Source organism: Saccopteryx bilineata, chromosome 3 (genome assembly GCF_036850765.1).
Source record: "Saccopteryx bilineata isolate mSacBil1 chromosome 3, mSacBil1_pri_phased_curated, whole genome shotgun sequence".
NCBI lineage: Eukaryota > Metazoa > Chordata > Mammalia > Chiroptera > Emballonuridae > Saccopteryx > Saccopteryx bilineata.
The window spans coordinates 261863111-261878673 of NC_089492.1; the positions used below are offsets into that span (position 1 = coordinate 261863111).

General features: G+C 41.7%; 1 protein-coding gene across 1 annotated transcript in view; it reads right to left on the reverse strand.

Moving 5' to 3' along the window:
* RLF (RLF zinc finger) overlaps positions 1 to 15563 on the reverse strand; it is a 94846-nt gene that overhangs the window by 26508 nt on the left and 52775 nt on the right. The window lies entirely within an intron of this gene.

The window sequence follows — 15563 nt, forward strand, 5'->3', positions numbered from 1 at the left end:
GGACCCAGGTTCAAAACCCCGAGGTCGCCAGCTTAGCGCAGGCTCATCTGGTTTGAGCAAGGCTCACCAGCTTGAGCCCAAAGTCGCTTGCTTGAGCAAGGGGTCAGTAGGTCTGCTGTAGCCCCCTGGTCAATGCGTATATGGGAGAGCAATCAATGAACAACTAAGGTGCCGCAACAAAGAATTGATGCTTCTCATCTCTCTCCCTTCTTGTCTGTCTGTCTGTATCTGTCCCTCTCTCTGTTTCTATCACAAAAATAAAATTTTAAAAATCTGGTGTTGAGTCTCTCCAGCAAATTAAATTTCAATTACAGTACTTTTCCACTCCAGAATCTCAATTTGATTCTTTTTGTTGTTGTTGTTCTTTTTTAAATTTTCTGAAGCTGGAAACGGGGAGAGACAGTCAGACTCCCGCATGCGCCCGACTGGGATCCACCCGGCATGCCCACCAGAGGTGACGTTCTGCCCACCAGGGGGCGATGCTCTGCCCCTCCGGGACGTCGCTCTGCCGCGACCAGAGCCACTCTAGCGCCTGGGGCAGAGGCCAAGGAGCCATCCCCAGCGCCCGGGCCATCTTTGCTCCAATGGAGCCTCGGCTGCGGGAGGGGAAGAGAGAGACAGAGAGGAAGGAGAGGGGGAGGGGTGGAGAAGCAGATGGGCGCTTCTCTTAAGTGCCCTGGCCGGGAATCGAACCCGGATCCCCCGCATGCCAGGCTGACGCTCTACCGCTGAGCCAACCGGCCAGGGCCTGATTCTTTTTTTTATAATTTCAATTTCTTTGCTGCTATTCTCTACTTGTTCAGACACTGTTCTCATACTTTCCTTTAATTATTTACATAGTTTGTTGGTTCTTTTAATACACAGCTGATCTTTATTATTCACAGGTTCTATATTTAAAAATTAGTCTACAAGTTCTATATTTACAAATTAGTCTAGTTGCTAAATTTTTTTTAACCCCACAATTCAATGCTCAGGGTGCTTTTACAGTCATTTATGAACATAAACAGCGTGGCAAAAAATCTGAGTCCCTGGAGTGAACATATTCTCAGCTAATGTAAAACAAGGTTATACTCCGTCTTCTTGTTTCAGTTCTCACAGTGTAACAATGGTCTTTCTAGTATCACTTTTTTGTTTTTGTGCTTTTTGCTGGTTATTTTACTGTTTAAAACTGCTACCAGGCCTGACCTGTGGTGGCGTAGTGGATAAAGAGTCAACCTGGAAACACTGAGGTTGCCAGTTGAAAACCCTGGGCTTGCCTGGTCAAGGCACATATGGGAGTTGATGCTTCTTGCTCCTCCCCCCCCTCTATAATGAATAAATAAAATCTTTAAAAAAAAAACAAAAAAAACTGCTACCAAATGCAGTCCTGAAGGGCTATCTATTGTTTCTAAGTGCAAGAGGCTATAATGGGCCTTACAAAGAAAATACATATATTAAATAAACTTCATTAAAGCACAGTTCTGCTGGCTGTCAGTTCAGTGTTAATGAATCAATAGTATGTATTAAAAAACACACATAAAACAAAGTTATGTACTGATCAGTTGACAAAATGTTGTGACCAGAAGTTTGTAGGAATCCATCCTTGTACATCCCTCTAGGAGTAATGGTTTCAGCATTTACTAATTCTGTGTTTGCAGTTGCTACATAGACTATATAACTATCATGAATAAAAATCAAACATATTTGTAGTAGGTGATTTATTTATTTATTATTTATTTATTTAGACACACACAGGGCAAAAGATGAGAACCATCAAATTGTTGCTGTGGTACTTTGGTTGTTCACTGATTGCTTTCTTACACATGCCTTTACTGGGGCAGAGTCGGGGGGGGGGGGTGTATGTGCTGTGTTCCAGCTGAGCCAGCGACCTTTGGGCTCAAGCAAGTGAGCATGCGCTTCAGCCGGTGATGTCAGGGTTTCAAACCTGGGTATTCAGCATCACAGGTTGATGCTTTCCCTACTGCACCACCGCCTGGTCTGGCTATAATAGGTGATTTAAAGTCCTTGTCTACTAAGTCCAACATCTGGTGTTCTTAGGGACAGTTTCTATGGGCTGCTTTTTTACCGTGTATGGACTATCATTTTTCTTTATATATTAAGTGGGTATTTCAAATAATATATTGTGGCAACTCTGAAAATCTAATTTCCCCACCTCTTTAGGGTTTGTTATTGTTACTATTTATTTAGTGACTTTCCTGGAATAATTCTGTAAAAGTTTGTATGCTTTGTCATGTATAATCAGTCTGCTTAATGAATATGCTTACATATTCAACACATCCAAATTTATTTAAATGCCTTGAACGAGTAGGTATCTCTGCCTTTCCTAAGCAGCTCTTTTTGTGTTGAGGCATGCTTTCAATATTTCAGTAGGCATATTACAACTCTGCTTTGCCCTTCATTTCCTACTTGTACAGAGTCTCAAGGTAAACAAGAGGTGAGAGATTAGGGTCTTCGCAAGTCATTCTTTGGTAGACACAATGTTGTTTGTGTATGTGCATGTTACTTTCCAAAGTCCAAGGAACATATCAGAAGTTTTCAAAGTCCTCTATGAATCTCATATCTCATTTTCTTTTCAATCTTTTGGCCAATCTCTTGTTAGCCTGACTAGTAATGCCTCCTCAGATAACTGTCATGTTAATCAATTACCACCGATTGTTTTTCAAAATGTTTTGGGGTTAGAACTTTTGGCAGAGTAAACTCTGAGAGTGAAGCTTTTTAGAAAGTTGCCAGATAGGTCAAATAGTGACATTTACTGGGGATGGTCTTTTGCAGAGTTCTAGAACCATCCTGCTGTTTCCTTGGGTGGCTTCTAGGATACTGGTTTTTACAGCTACCATAGTTTCAAAATGGTTTTCAAGGTGACTATGAAGCTGGGGTGGGGGAAATGGGAAAGTTAAAATGCCACCAAGCGTGCTGTTCTTAATGAAATTCATCTGCTCTTCTTGGATAAAACCTCCTAGGATTATGGTAAGTCATTAGATAATTTCCAGAGTTCTGAAAAAGTTATCTCATCCACTCTGATTTCAAATGCTGACTTGAAACACTTAATTTCCAGCTCAGACCTCTCCCCTAAGTCTCTCACATTGTATGACTACTGTCTATGGCTCCTTTCCTTTGTGTTATTCATCTTTGTATCCCTAGTGCCCAGTAAAATCTTGCAATGAATACCGGTATATGTTAAATGATTGAAAGGCATGTCTGCATCATTTCTTACACTATAACATGTGAATCTAAAATTATCTAAAAACAAAACTGTCTTAATTTTATTTTAAAAATCACCTTAGCTATTGTAAAAAATGAACAGTACAGACAAGAATAAATGAATTAGAAACTTTCGTGGCCTGACCTGTGGTGGCGCAGTAGATAAAGCATTGACCTGGAATGCTGAGGTCGCCAGTTCGAAACCCTGGGCTTGCCTGGTCAAGGCACATATGGGAGTTGATGCTTCCAGCTCCTCCCCCGTCTCTCTCTCCTCTCTCTCTCTCTCTCTGTCTCTCTCCCTCTCTCTCTCCTCTCTAAAATGAATAAATAAAATAAAAATGAAAAAAAAAAAAAAGAAACTTTCATAATAATCAGCCAACTAAACAGGCAGCCAACTGGAATAAAAGAAGGTGGGTAGAGGAAGTATAACTGTCTTCCTAAGTTACTATTTTCATGCTTAGGTTACCTGGAATGTTTTCAATCTAGAATAGTGGTTTTCAATCTAATATAAGTATTTTCCAGATCCATTCTGAGGTATAATGCAAATAATTTGTTCCTAATAATAATTTCTTTTTTTGGTGAGAGGAAGGGAGATAGTGCGGCAGACTCTCGCATGTGCCCCGACTAGGATCCACCTGGCAACACCATTCAGGGGTCGAGGCTCGAATACTGAGCTATTTTGAGTGCCTGAGGCTGATGTGCTCCAATGGAACTATCCTTAGTGCCCAAAGCCACACCTGAGTCAATCAAGCCTCTGCTCGTGGGAGGGAAGCAGGAGAGAAGCTGGCAAGCAAGAGGAGAAGCAGATGGTCACTTCTCCTGTGTGCCCTGATCAGGAATCAAACCCAGGACATCCATACACAAGGCCAATGCTCTATCCACTGAGCTACCAACCAGGGCCCCTAATAATACATTTTAAAAACCAGAACAGGTAAATGTCTTTTCAAAAAGGAATCAAAGTAGATTTAAGGTTATCCATATAATAGATTTCTCTCTCATTTGCATTGTTGAGGAAAAGAAAGTTAGGAGATTATAGTTAGCAAGTCTTCATCTCGTGTTGTAACCCTAGGTCTATCTTTGGGAGAATCATCCCTGTTAGGTTTACAGACAGCACCTGGAAAAAGGCTTTTAAAAATCTGTCTTCGTTTAAACTAGCAATACCACAGACCATCAATCACTATGTTGAATAAACACATGGAGGTTTTTCAATGAAATAAATGGTCATTGATGCTTCTAATTAAATCCTATCACTGGCCTGACCTGTGGTGGCACAGTGGATAAAGCATCGACCTGGAAATGCTGAGGTCGCCAGTTCGAAACCCTGGGCTTGCCTGGTCAAGGCACATATGGGAGTTGATGCTTCCTGCTCCTCCCCTCTTCTCTCTCCCCCCCTCTCTCTCTCCTTTCTAAAATGAATAAATAAAAATTAAAAATTAAAAAATCCTATCACTGTGCTTTTACCTAAGAGAAGCCTGACATGTCCTACTGAATTTTTGGAAATGAGTCTGACTAAATCTCCATAATGACCCCTTCAGTGTAATCATTTCAACCAAAATACCCACACATAACCCATGAAACTGAGACCAGAAGTGAGATCCAGATGCTTCTTCAAAGCAATTTTTAAAAAATTCTGGCCCTGGCTGGGTAGCTCAGTGGATAGTGTCATCCTGGCACACTGAGGTCACAGTTTTGATCCCCCATCAGAGCACATATAAGAAGCAACCACTAAGTGCACAACTAAATGGAACTAAGTAGAACAATAAGGTGATGCTTCTCTTTCTTTTTCTCTCTCTCCTTCTTTCCTCTCTTTCTCAAATCAATGGGAAAAAAAAAACTCGCTTTAGGAGATAAAATATTTAAATAGGCAAATCCACAATTTCTTCAGAAAGCTGTTCTTTGAGTATACATCTCATTCCCCATATGATTATAACAAGTAAAATTATTCAGATTTTAATTTTAAATTTAATTATATACTTTATTATTCTTTGTTCCTGATTAATCTTAATCTTGTTTCTTATTTAAAACACATCTGGAATTTCTATATTCTTGTTTACTTTTTCTTCTGCTCTCAAACTGAATTCCCAATGGATCCTGTTTAAATGTATTTGCTCTGTTTATCATTTATACCTAGTAACTGTGTCAATTCCCAAGTGTTAACTGGGGAGTAAATTAAGTCCTGTTTGTCTTTTCCTTTCCCCATCAAGAGAAAAAAAGAGCTTCTGCAGCTGTGTCTATTAATCACATTCAACAGTGAGGATGTAGTTCATTCAGGGACCAAGGCTGAAATGGACCCCCCACCTTACCTGTATCAAGAACTCTGCTGACAGCTTTCTTGGTTGTTCATAACAGAAGTGCTTCGTGTTTAAAACATCATTATCCTTTATATTATATGCAGAAAATTTAACATTTGTAAGGATTTCCTCTTTGGTAGTGAATAACAAATTATGGGAAACATCCACTTGGGACCCTGGGCCAAGGCCAAGTCTCTAACTTTCATTAAAACCTTTTCGTATGCAAAATTAACAACAATGTCATCTTGTTCAAGTTTAAATGAAGTATTTACAAATTTGAACTTGAGGATTCTGTGGAGTTCTGAATTTGGGGTTTCAAGCTGACCCTGTCAATTATTCTTAATTGTATGTGTCTGGCTAAATCTTCCCCAACAGAGGTCTCCCATTACACACACCTATTACAGTGATAAAAAAAGCATCACTGGAAAAGAGACTAATTACGATGGTACCAGTGCTGCTTTTAAAATAATTTTATGGGCTCTGGTAGGCTGGCTCAGTGGCCCAGCATATGGATATCCCAGGTTCGATCCTGGTCAGGGCACACAGGAGAAGCAACCATCTGCTTCCCCACCTCTCCCTTCCCCACTCTCCCTCCCTCTCTCTCACCCTCTCCCATAGCATGGCTCTACTGGGTCAAGCAAGTTGGCCTCAGGTGCTGAGGATGGCTCCAAGGACGCCACATCAGGTACTAAAAAAATGGCTCCGGTTGCAACAGAGCAGCGGCCCTAGATGGGCAGAACATCGTCCCCTAGTGGACTTGCCGGGTGGGTCCCAGTCAGGACATATGCAGGAGTTTGTCTCTATGCCTCCCCTCCTTTCACTAAAAAATAAAAAAAATAATTTTGTGTGCCAAATGTTTCTGCATTGATTTATTTTAAAAATTCCAATCATAAAATACACTGCTCACAAAAATTAGGGATCAGGAAACATGCAGATAGTCCAGTACTTTCAGCCTTTTGTATAGTGCATTTTCACAAATGAAATAAAAGTTTTGCATCTGATTTGCATAATCAGACAATTTTCTTTGATTTGTTGTTTGCTTTTCTGGTGTTCTTGTTTAATTTTTAAAAAAATCAAATGCTTTTTTTCCTTGCTTTTATCATTTTGAAATATCCTCTAATTTTTCTGAGCAGTATATTTAAAATCACACCTATATATAAATGTATAAATATGAATGGAATGATATACCACCAAGATGTTTCTTATTAGAACATGGCTCACCAATGCCTACCAACTGAAAATAAGTTGTACAGTGGAAAAAGGGCTGGCCAGGTTGTTAGGAGATCTGTGTTCTAGTTTGGGCTTGGACATTAGCTTAATGCAGGTAGGGCTTTGGGAGCATTACAATCTTGGTCTTAAGTTTCATAATTGATAAAACACAGGTTAGACTAAATGATATTTAATGGTTGTAATACACTGGAAAATCTGATTCCTGTAGAGCAAGGTTCAATAAACATTTTTTGTAAAAGACTACACAGAAGATATTTTCAGTTTTGAGGGCATGATCGTCTATTATTCACCTCTGCCACTACAGAGCAAAACGAGTCATAAACAAACAAATGGGTGTGACTATTTCAATAAAACTTTATTTACAAAAACAGGTAGTTGGATCACAGACCATAGTTTGCCAAACCCTTTACGTATTTTTGTGCTGTTAGCAAGTCCTATTGTTTCTCCTCTTGCTAATAACTCTAATCTCTTCTCCTCACCTAATGCATACTCTTTCTGTCTAAGCTTCCTAAAACATTGTTTCAGCCTGACCAGGTGGTGGCGCAGTGGACAGAGTGTCAGCCTGGGATGCTGAGGACCCAAGTTCAAAACCTTGAGGTTGCAGGCTTGAGTGTCGGATCATAGACATGACCCCATGGTCGCTGGCTTGAGCCCAAGGTGACTTGACTTGAGAAAGGGGTCACTAGCTCACCTGGAGGACTCCCTCATCAAGGCACATATGAGAAGGCAATCAATGAACAACTAAAGTGCTGCAAGGAAGAACTGATGCTTCTTACCTCTCTCTTCCCTCCTGTCTGTCTGTCCCTATCTGTTCCTCTCTCTGTCACACACACACACAAAAAGAATAAATAAATAATTGTGTAGAAGGGCATTATTCCAGGTAGAGGAAATATTAAGTATAAAGCTCTAAGGCAGAAATATGTTTGGCTTGTTCAAAGAACAGCATAAACAAGGTGGTTGGAGAGAAGTGATCATTAAATTGTGTAAGATACAGTCAGAAATGGTTACAGAAGTAGTCAGGAGCCAAGTCACATAGAATAAAAAGACTTCTGGATTTATCCTCTTAAAGGTGGAAAGATGTCAAATGGTTATAACCAAGGGAGTGACATAGCCTGACTTAACTAAGAGATTATTCTGGCTACTTTTGTGGAGAATACAATGTAGGGAGTAAGAGTGAAAGCAAGTACACCAATTTGGAGACCTCTGATTTCATATCTGTATCCATAATGCCTAAGGCAGCACTTGGTATATAAAACCCTTAGATATATAACAGCTAAGACAATATTTAATATCCCATATCTTTAATATAATATACCAAACTCAGGTTTGAATCTCAGTATTAGCACTTTAAGCTTTGTAACCATGCACATGTTACTTAATCTGAGCCTCAATTTCCTCAGCAATAAAATGGAGCTGCCAAAGAGTTGTTGTGAGGATTAAATGTAACAATGTATACAAAGCACTTAGCCTACTGCCTAACCCATAGTAAGGTCTCAAAAAAATAGTAGCTGGTTATTCACTACCCATTCCCCTCCTCCAACACTGAGATTATAGTTGGAAGACAAATGATTGCACTCAAAAGGAAGTGCATAAAAGGGATATCAGGGATATCAGGAGCTTAGTTACAGGCATGTTAAGTTTGAGATGCTATTAGCCATACAAGTAAAGATAATAATTAGGTATTTGGATATATGAGTCTGGAGTTCAGAGGAAAGAACTGGGCTGGAAATAAAACATTTGTGATTTTGACTATAGTTGATACTTACCATCATGAGTCTAGATGAGATTACCGAGGGAATAATAATAATAGACAGAAAAGAGAGAACATTCAAAAATAGAGTCCTAGAGTAAAGGCAGAACTGAGAAAAAGCAACAATCAGGTAGACAGAAAACCAAGAGTGTGGTAACCTAGAACTAAATGGAAAAGCTGTTAAAAGTTTAAAAAGCATGGTTACGAAGATAGATTTAAAATGAAAAGTGAGAGCAGATTCCAAGATGGCAGCAGAAAAGGCAGACGTACAAACTGCCACCTCATGGGAACAAACTGGATTACAAATTAATTTAAGAACAATCATTGTCAAAAACCAACTTTGGACTAAAAGAACAGGACTAAAAACCAAGGAGCACAGAAGAAACCACACTGAACCTGGTAGGAAGTGCGGGGACATGGTGGGGGCTCCCCTGCTCCCAGGAGAGGGACGGTTGAGGGTCCAGAGGGTTTCTCATATAGGGGAGAGAGACTCTGAGAGGCAGAGGTCCTCAGTCCCAGGACTGGAGCCCCAGCCTAGAAACCCAAAGAGGGTAGAAGACAGCCTGAGAGCATTGAGTGGGAAGAAGAGCAGGATTTCTGTCTGCAGGAAATAGCTGGCAAAGAAATTGCAGCCTTAAAGGGCCAGCGCAGAAAATATCACTCACAGCCACTTGCCTGGGGCTCTGCGGGCAAGGAGGGCTGAGAGGACTGGTCTTACAGGAGGAAAGCAGAGAGATCAAGGCACCAGGACACAAAAAGTGACAGGAAGAATACCTGAGCTGAGTCATTCTCCAGTGCTGAGCTGGCCATAGCTGGGGGGAGGGTCGCTCCCTCTGTCCAGCACAAGCCTAGTGTGGAGCCAGTTGACCCACCTCCAAAAAGATCTCCAGCTCCAATCAGAGCGAAAGGCCCTTAGGAAAGGAGGAAGTAAAGGGGAGGGGCAGTGACTCAGGTTTCCGGGGAGACCTAAGCTACACCTCCTTTTTTTTTTTTTTTTTTTTGCATTTCTCTGAAGCTGGAAACAGGGAGAGACAGTCAGACAGACTCCCGCATGCGCCTGACCGGGATCCACCCGGCACGCCCACCATGGGGCGATGCTCTGCCCATCCTGGGCGTCGCCATGTTGCGACCAGAGCCACTCCAGCGCCTGAGGCAGAGGCCACAGAGCCATCCCCAGCGCCCGGGCCATCTTTGCTCCAATGGAGCCTTGGCTGCGGGAGGGGAAGAGAGAGACAGAGAGGAAAGCGCGGCGGAGAGGTGGAGAAGCAAATGGGCGCTTCTCCTGTGTGCCCTGGCCGGGAATCGAACCCGGATACTCCGCACGCTAGGCCGACGCTCTACTGCTGAGCCAACCGGCCAGGGCTCCGCCCTTTTTTTTTTTAATATTTTATTTATTGATTTTTAGAGAGAGAGGAGTGAGAAAGAGAGAGAGAGAAGGGGGAAGAGCAGGAAGCATCAGCTCCCATATGTGCCTTGACCAGGCAAGCCCAAGGTTTTGAACCAGCAACCTCAGTGTTTTAGGTCAACGCTTTATCCCACTGCGCCACCACAGGTCAGGCCACCTCCGTCTTCTGATATGGAGACTGTGCCGTGCCCACGGAGAGTAACTGGGCAGACCACACCTTCTGGTTCTCAGAGGATCACATCCACCGCATTCCTGGACAGAGTTTCAACTGGGGCCAAAGAACAAGATATGCCTACTCCCCTCCATCCCGTCCTAAACACAGAAGCTCCCTGCTGGGCTCAATAAACAAACAGCAGGAAAATTAAGACTTTTAAGTGGCTCTACTGATTAAGGAGAATTAAAATCTGAGCAACCAGCAGAGGCTAAGAAATAAAGACCTGGAGGAGGAGCAGCACTCCATATACCAACCTCAGACCCACACCCCAACAAACTTGCAAACCGCACACAGAAAAAATAGAAGACAGAGCAATGTAATCCGTATAAATCAACAAGAGAAATCCCCCCAAAAAGAACTGAATGAGATGGAAGTAACCAAATTACCGGATGTAGAGTTTAAAATAATGATTGGTAGGATGCTTAAGGATCTCAGAGCTACAATGGATGGACTTAATGAGCACCTAAATAAAGAAATTGCAAGCACCAAAAAGGACACTGAAATCATAAAAAAGAATCAATCAGAAATGACAATTACACTATCAGAAATGAAGCTACACCAGAAGGAATCAACAGCAGGCTGGATAAAGCAAAGAATCGAATCAGCAAATTAGAGGTCAAGATAAATAAAAACGCAGAAACAGAGCAGCAAAAAGAAAAGAGGCTCAAAAGTCTGAGGAAACGATAAGAGAACTCGGTGACAATATGAAGAGAAATAACATTCTCATAATAAAGAAAGAACAAGGGATAGAGAACCTGTTTGTAGGATCACAGCTGAAAACTTTCCTAAATTGATGAAGAAAAAAAATCACACAAGTTCAAGAAGCACAGAAAGTTCCATTAAAGAAGAACACAAGGAGGTCAACATCAAGACACATTATAATTAAAATACTAAAGTTAAAAGATAAAGAAAAAATACTAAAATCAGCAAGAGAAAAGAAGTCAATTACCTATAAAGGAGCCCCCATAAGGATGACATTCGACTTTTCAACAGAAACACTTGAGGCCAGAAGAGAATGGCAAGAAATATTCAAAGTAATGCAAAACAAGAGCCTACAACCAAGACTTCTTTATCCAGCAAGATTATTGTTTAAAATTGAAGGAGAAATAAAAAGCTTCCCAGACAAAAAACAAAAAACTCAAGGAATTCATTACAACCAAACCAGTACTGCAGGAAATATTAAGGGGCTTGTTGTATAAAGAGCAATGGAAAAAATAAATCAAGAAAAAGAAGATTATAGATTTAAAGAATAAAATGACAATAAACAACTACATTATCAATAATAACCTTAAATGTAAATGGATTAAATGCTCCAATCAAAAGACATAGGGTAGCCTGACCAGGTAGTGGTGCAGTGGATAGAGCGTCGGACTGGGATGCGGAAGACCCAGGTTCGAGACCCCGAGGTCACCAGGTTGAGTGCGGGCTCATCTGGTTTGAGCAAAAGCCCACCAGCTTGAACCCAAGGTCGCTGGCTCCAGCAAGGGGTTACTCGGTCTGCTGAAGGCCCATGGTCAAGGCACATATGAGAAAGCAATCAATGAACAACTAAGGTGTTGCAATGCACAATGAAAAACTAATGATTGATGCTTCTCATCTTTCTCTGTTCCTGTCTGTCTGTCCCTATCCCTCTCTCTGACTCACTCTCTGTCTCTGTAAAAAAAACAAAAACAAAAAAAACAGGGCCCATACATATGTTGTCTACAAGAGACCCACCTCAGAACTAAAGATACATATAGACTGAGAGTAAAGAGATGGAAAAAGATATTTCACACAGGCCCTGGCCGGTTGGCTCAGCGGTAGAGCGTCGGCCTGGCGTGTGGGGGACCCGGGTTCGATTCCCGGCCAGGGCACACAGGAGAAGCGCCCATTTGCTTCTCCACCCCCACCCCCTCCTTCCTCTCTGTCTCTCTCTTCCCCTCCCACAGCCAAGGCTCCATTGGAGCAAAGATGGCCCGGGCGCTGGGGATGGCTCCTTGGCCTCTGCCCCAGGCGCTAGAGTGGCTCTGGTCGCGGCAGAGCGACGCCCCGGAGGGGCAGAGCATCGCCCCCTGGTGGGCAGAGCGTGGCCCCTGGTGGGCGTGCCGGGTGGATCCCGGTTGGGCGCATGTGGGAGTCTGTCTAACTGTCTCTCCCTGTTTCCAGCTTCGGAAAAATACAAAAAAAAAAAAAAAAAAAAAAAAATCACACAAACGGAAAGAAAAAAAAGGCTGGGGTAAAAATACTAGTATCTGACAAAATAAACTTACAACAAAGGCTATAGTAAGAGACAAAGGTCACTACATAATGATAAAAGGAGCACTGCAACAGGAAGATATAACTATTCTAAATATATATGCGCCTAATATAGGAGCATCTAAATATATAAAACAGATTTTGATGGACAAAAAGGGCGAAATCAACAGCAATACTATATATAATAATAGGGGATTTTAATACCCCACTAATATCAATGGATAGAACCTCCAGAGAGAAAATTAACAAAGAAACAGCGGCCTTAAATGACACACTAGATCAGGGGTCTCAAACTCAACTCAGCATGTGGGCCGCAGAGCAAGATCACAGCCGTTCAGCGGGCGCACTAGGTCTACAAAAGGCAACTGTTACGCAACACTTTTCTCACTGCAGTTGAAAACAAAAAAAATCAGTACAACAAGCACAATCGTACATGCAGTTTACTCAGTGTCACAAAACGACCAGAAACTGTAGTTCGCATCACAACTGCTGTTAACTAGGCTAATATCTAGTTAGGATGCTAGAGAAATGAAAAATACAAGTAGGCCCCTAGGCTTACTTAATTTTATCCAAATATTTTGAACTTCGTGGATTAGTCTGCGGGCCGCACAAAATTGTTCGGCGGCCCACGAGTTTGAGACCCCTGCACTAGATCAACTGAATTTAATAGGTATCTTCAGAACCTTTCACCCCAAAGCAGCAGAGTATATATTCTTTTCAAGTGCTCACAGTACATTCTCTAGGATAGACCACATTAGGACACAAAGCAAATCTTAATAAATTTAAGAAGATTGAAATCATATCAAGGCCCTATTGCAGCATTGTTTACATTAACCAAGATCTGGAAACAGCCTAAGTGTCCATCAGTGGACAAGTGGATTAAAAAGCTGTGGTACATATGCACAATGGAATACTACGCAGCCATAAAAAAGGAAATCTTACCCTTTGTGACAACATGGATGGACATGGAATTTATTATGCTAAGCAAAATAAGCCAGGCAGAGAAAGAAAAATATCATATGACCTCACTCATATGAGGAATCCAACGAACAATGTGAACTGAGGAATGGAAGAGGCAGAGAAGGGTATTTAAAGAGTCCAGAGGGAGCCTGAGCAGACAGTGCACAGTGGACAGAGCATCAGACTGGGATGCGGAGGACCCAGGTTTGAGACCCCAAGGTTGCCAGCCTGTGTGCGGGCTCATCTGGTTTGAGCAAAGTTCACCAGCTTTGTACCCAAAGTCACTAGCTTGAGCAAGGGGTTACTCGGTCTGCTGTAACTTCATGGTCAAGGCACATATGAGAAAGCAATCAATGAACAACTAAGGTGTTGCAACAAAAAACTAATAATTGATGCTTCTCATCTCTCTCCATTCCTGTCTGTCCCTATCTATCCCTCTCTCTGACTCTGTTAAAAAAGAAAGAAAAAGAAAAAAAAGAGTTCAGGGGGAAAGGGGATGAGAGGAGGAGATCAACAAAAGGAAAGACATTAGGGAAAGTATATACACATAACACAGAAAGATAGAGGGCAGGATAGTAAATCATGGAGGGAAGGGGGAAAGGCGGTGGGGGGAAGGGGCAAAGAGGGTACCAAGGAGAACACGGGGTGGGGAGATATATTCGGGGGAACACTTGTAACTATGTAAACAGAACAAATTAAATTAATAAAAAATAATTTATAAAAGATGAAAAGTCAACTCTTCACTGGACTTAGTAGTGTGGCAGACTGGCAGGGGTGAATGCCATATTAGAATGTGTTCAAGGAGGAAAATGTTAAACAGTAAATTTAGACAATTAGTTCAAGAAATCACCCTGAAAGGCCAGGAGAGAAATGGGGTGGTAGCTGGAAGAGGAAGTATGATCTCAGTATTTCTTTTTTAAAGATGGAAAAAAGAACAACATAAATCCTGGTGCAATGGTTACAGCAGAGGTTCAAACTGAGTATGCAGTTGAGAAAAGGGGAACTGCTATAGCATCACGCTTGAGAGAGAACAGCAGATGGGATCTGATACAGACAAGGGAACTGACCTAAGCTGGGAGAACAGACATGGTTTATTATCTATCTTTAGTAACAGAAGAGAAGCTGTATATGTGCACAGATGCAGGCAGGTGAATAGATGTCATGGAAGGAGCTTATGAAAATTATCTTACAACTGTCTCAATTCCCTCCGAGAAAAAGGGAGAAAGCTCATAAACAGAGTGACATGGGACACAAATTGTAGTATAGGTTTGAAGAGAAAGAAAATGTATGAGAGTAATCTAACAGAGTGAGAGAATGAATGGGCTAAAAAAATAGTGTGTGATTTCAACTAAAATTAGTTGGCACGTGTTTCTCCACACAAGTTTGGCACCATTGCTGCAGGTTAAGATACAGAGTTGGCGGAAATTGAAGGATAATTAGGATAATGGTTAGTCAAATAAGTTCAATTAAGGGAGAGTCCAGCAGAGGAACTGAGGGGTGTATGTTAGGGAGTGATAACAATGACTGACTATGGAAAAGTGAGGAGGGAAGTGAAAACATGTTCAGGATGAGAAAGAGTGAAAAGGTGACAGGATTTATAGATTGCTGGTCCTGGTGGAGTCTTTATATTAAAGGGTGTAAAGTGGAAAGATAGACTTGCATTTGAATAGTAGAATATAGTTGAAACTGTCATAAAAGATGAAGAATTACTACAGCATAGATCCAGATCCCTACGGTTTCTACATTTAGTAAGATTAAAGTTCAGTGTAGAGGTAAAATTAGAATCCATGTCAGATCTGAATGGCAAGCAAGAGAAGGTAGGTGATGAATTACAGCCTAGGAATTCCTTATTTTTTCTCTGTATAATGTATCACAAAATATTAGAGACTGACCAGGCGATGGCACAGTGGATACAATGTCGGCCTAGGACACTGAGGACCCAGATTCAAACCCCGAGGTTGTTGGCTCATCCATTTTGATCACAGGCTCACCAGCTTGAGCGTGGAGTCGCTGGCTTGAGTGTGGGATCATAGACATGATCCCATGGTCACTGGCATGAAGCCCAAGTTCACTGGCTTGAGCAAGGGGTCATGGGCTCAGCTGGGGCCTCCCACCGTCAAGACCCATATGAGAAAGCAATCAGTGAACAACAACTAAGGCGCCACAGCAAAGAATTGGTGTTTCTCATCTCTCCCCCTTCCTGTCTGTCTGTCCCTCCCTCTACCTCTCGTTAAAAAAAAATATTAAAGAAAACTAATTTTAACTTTTCTAAGAAAA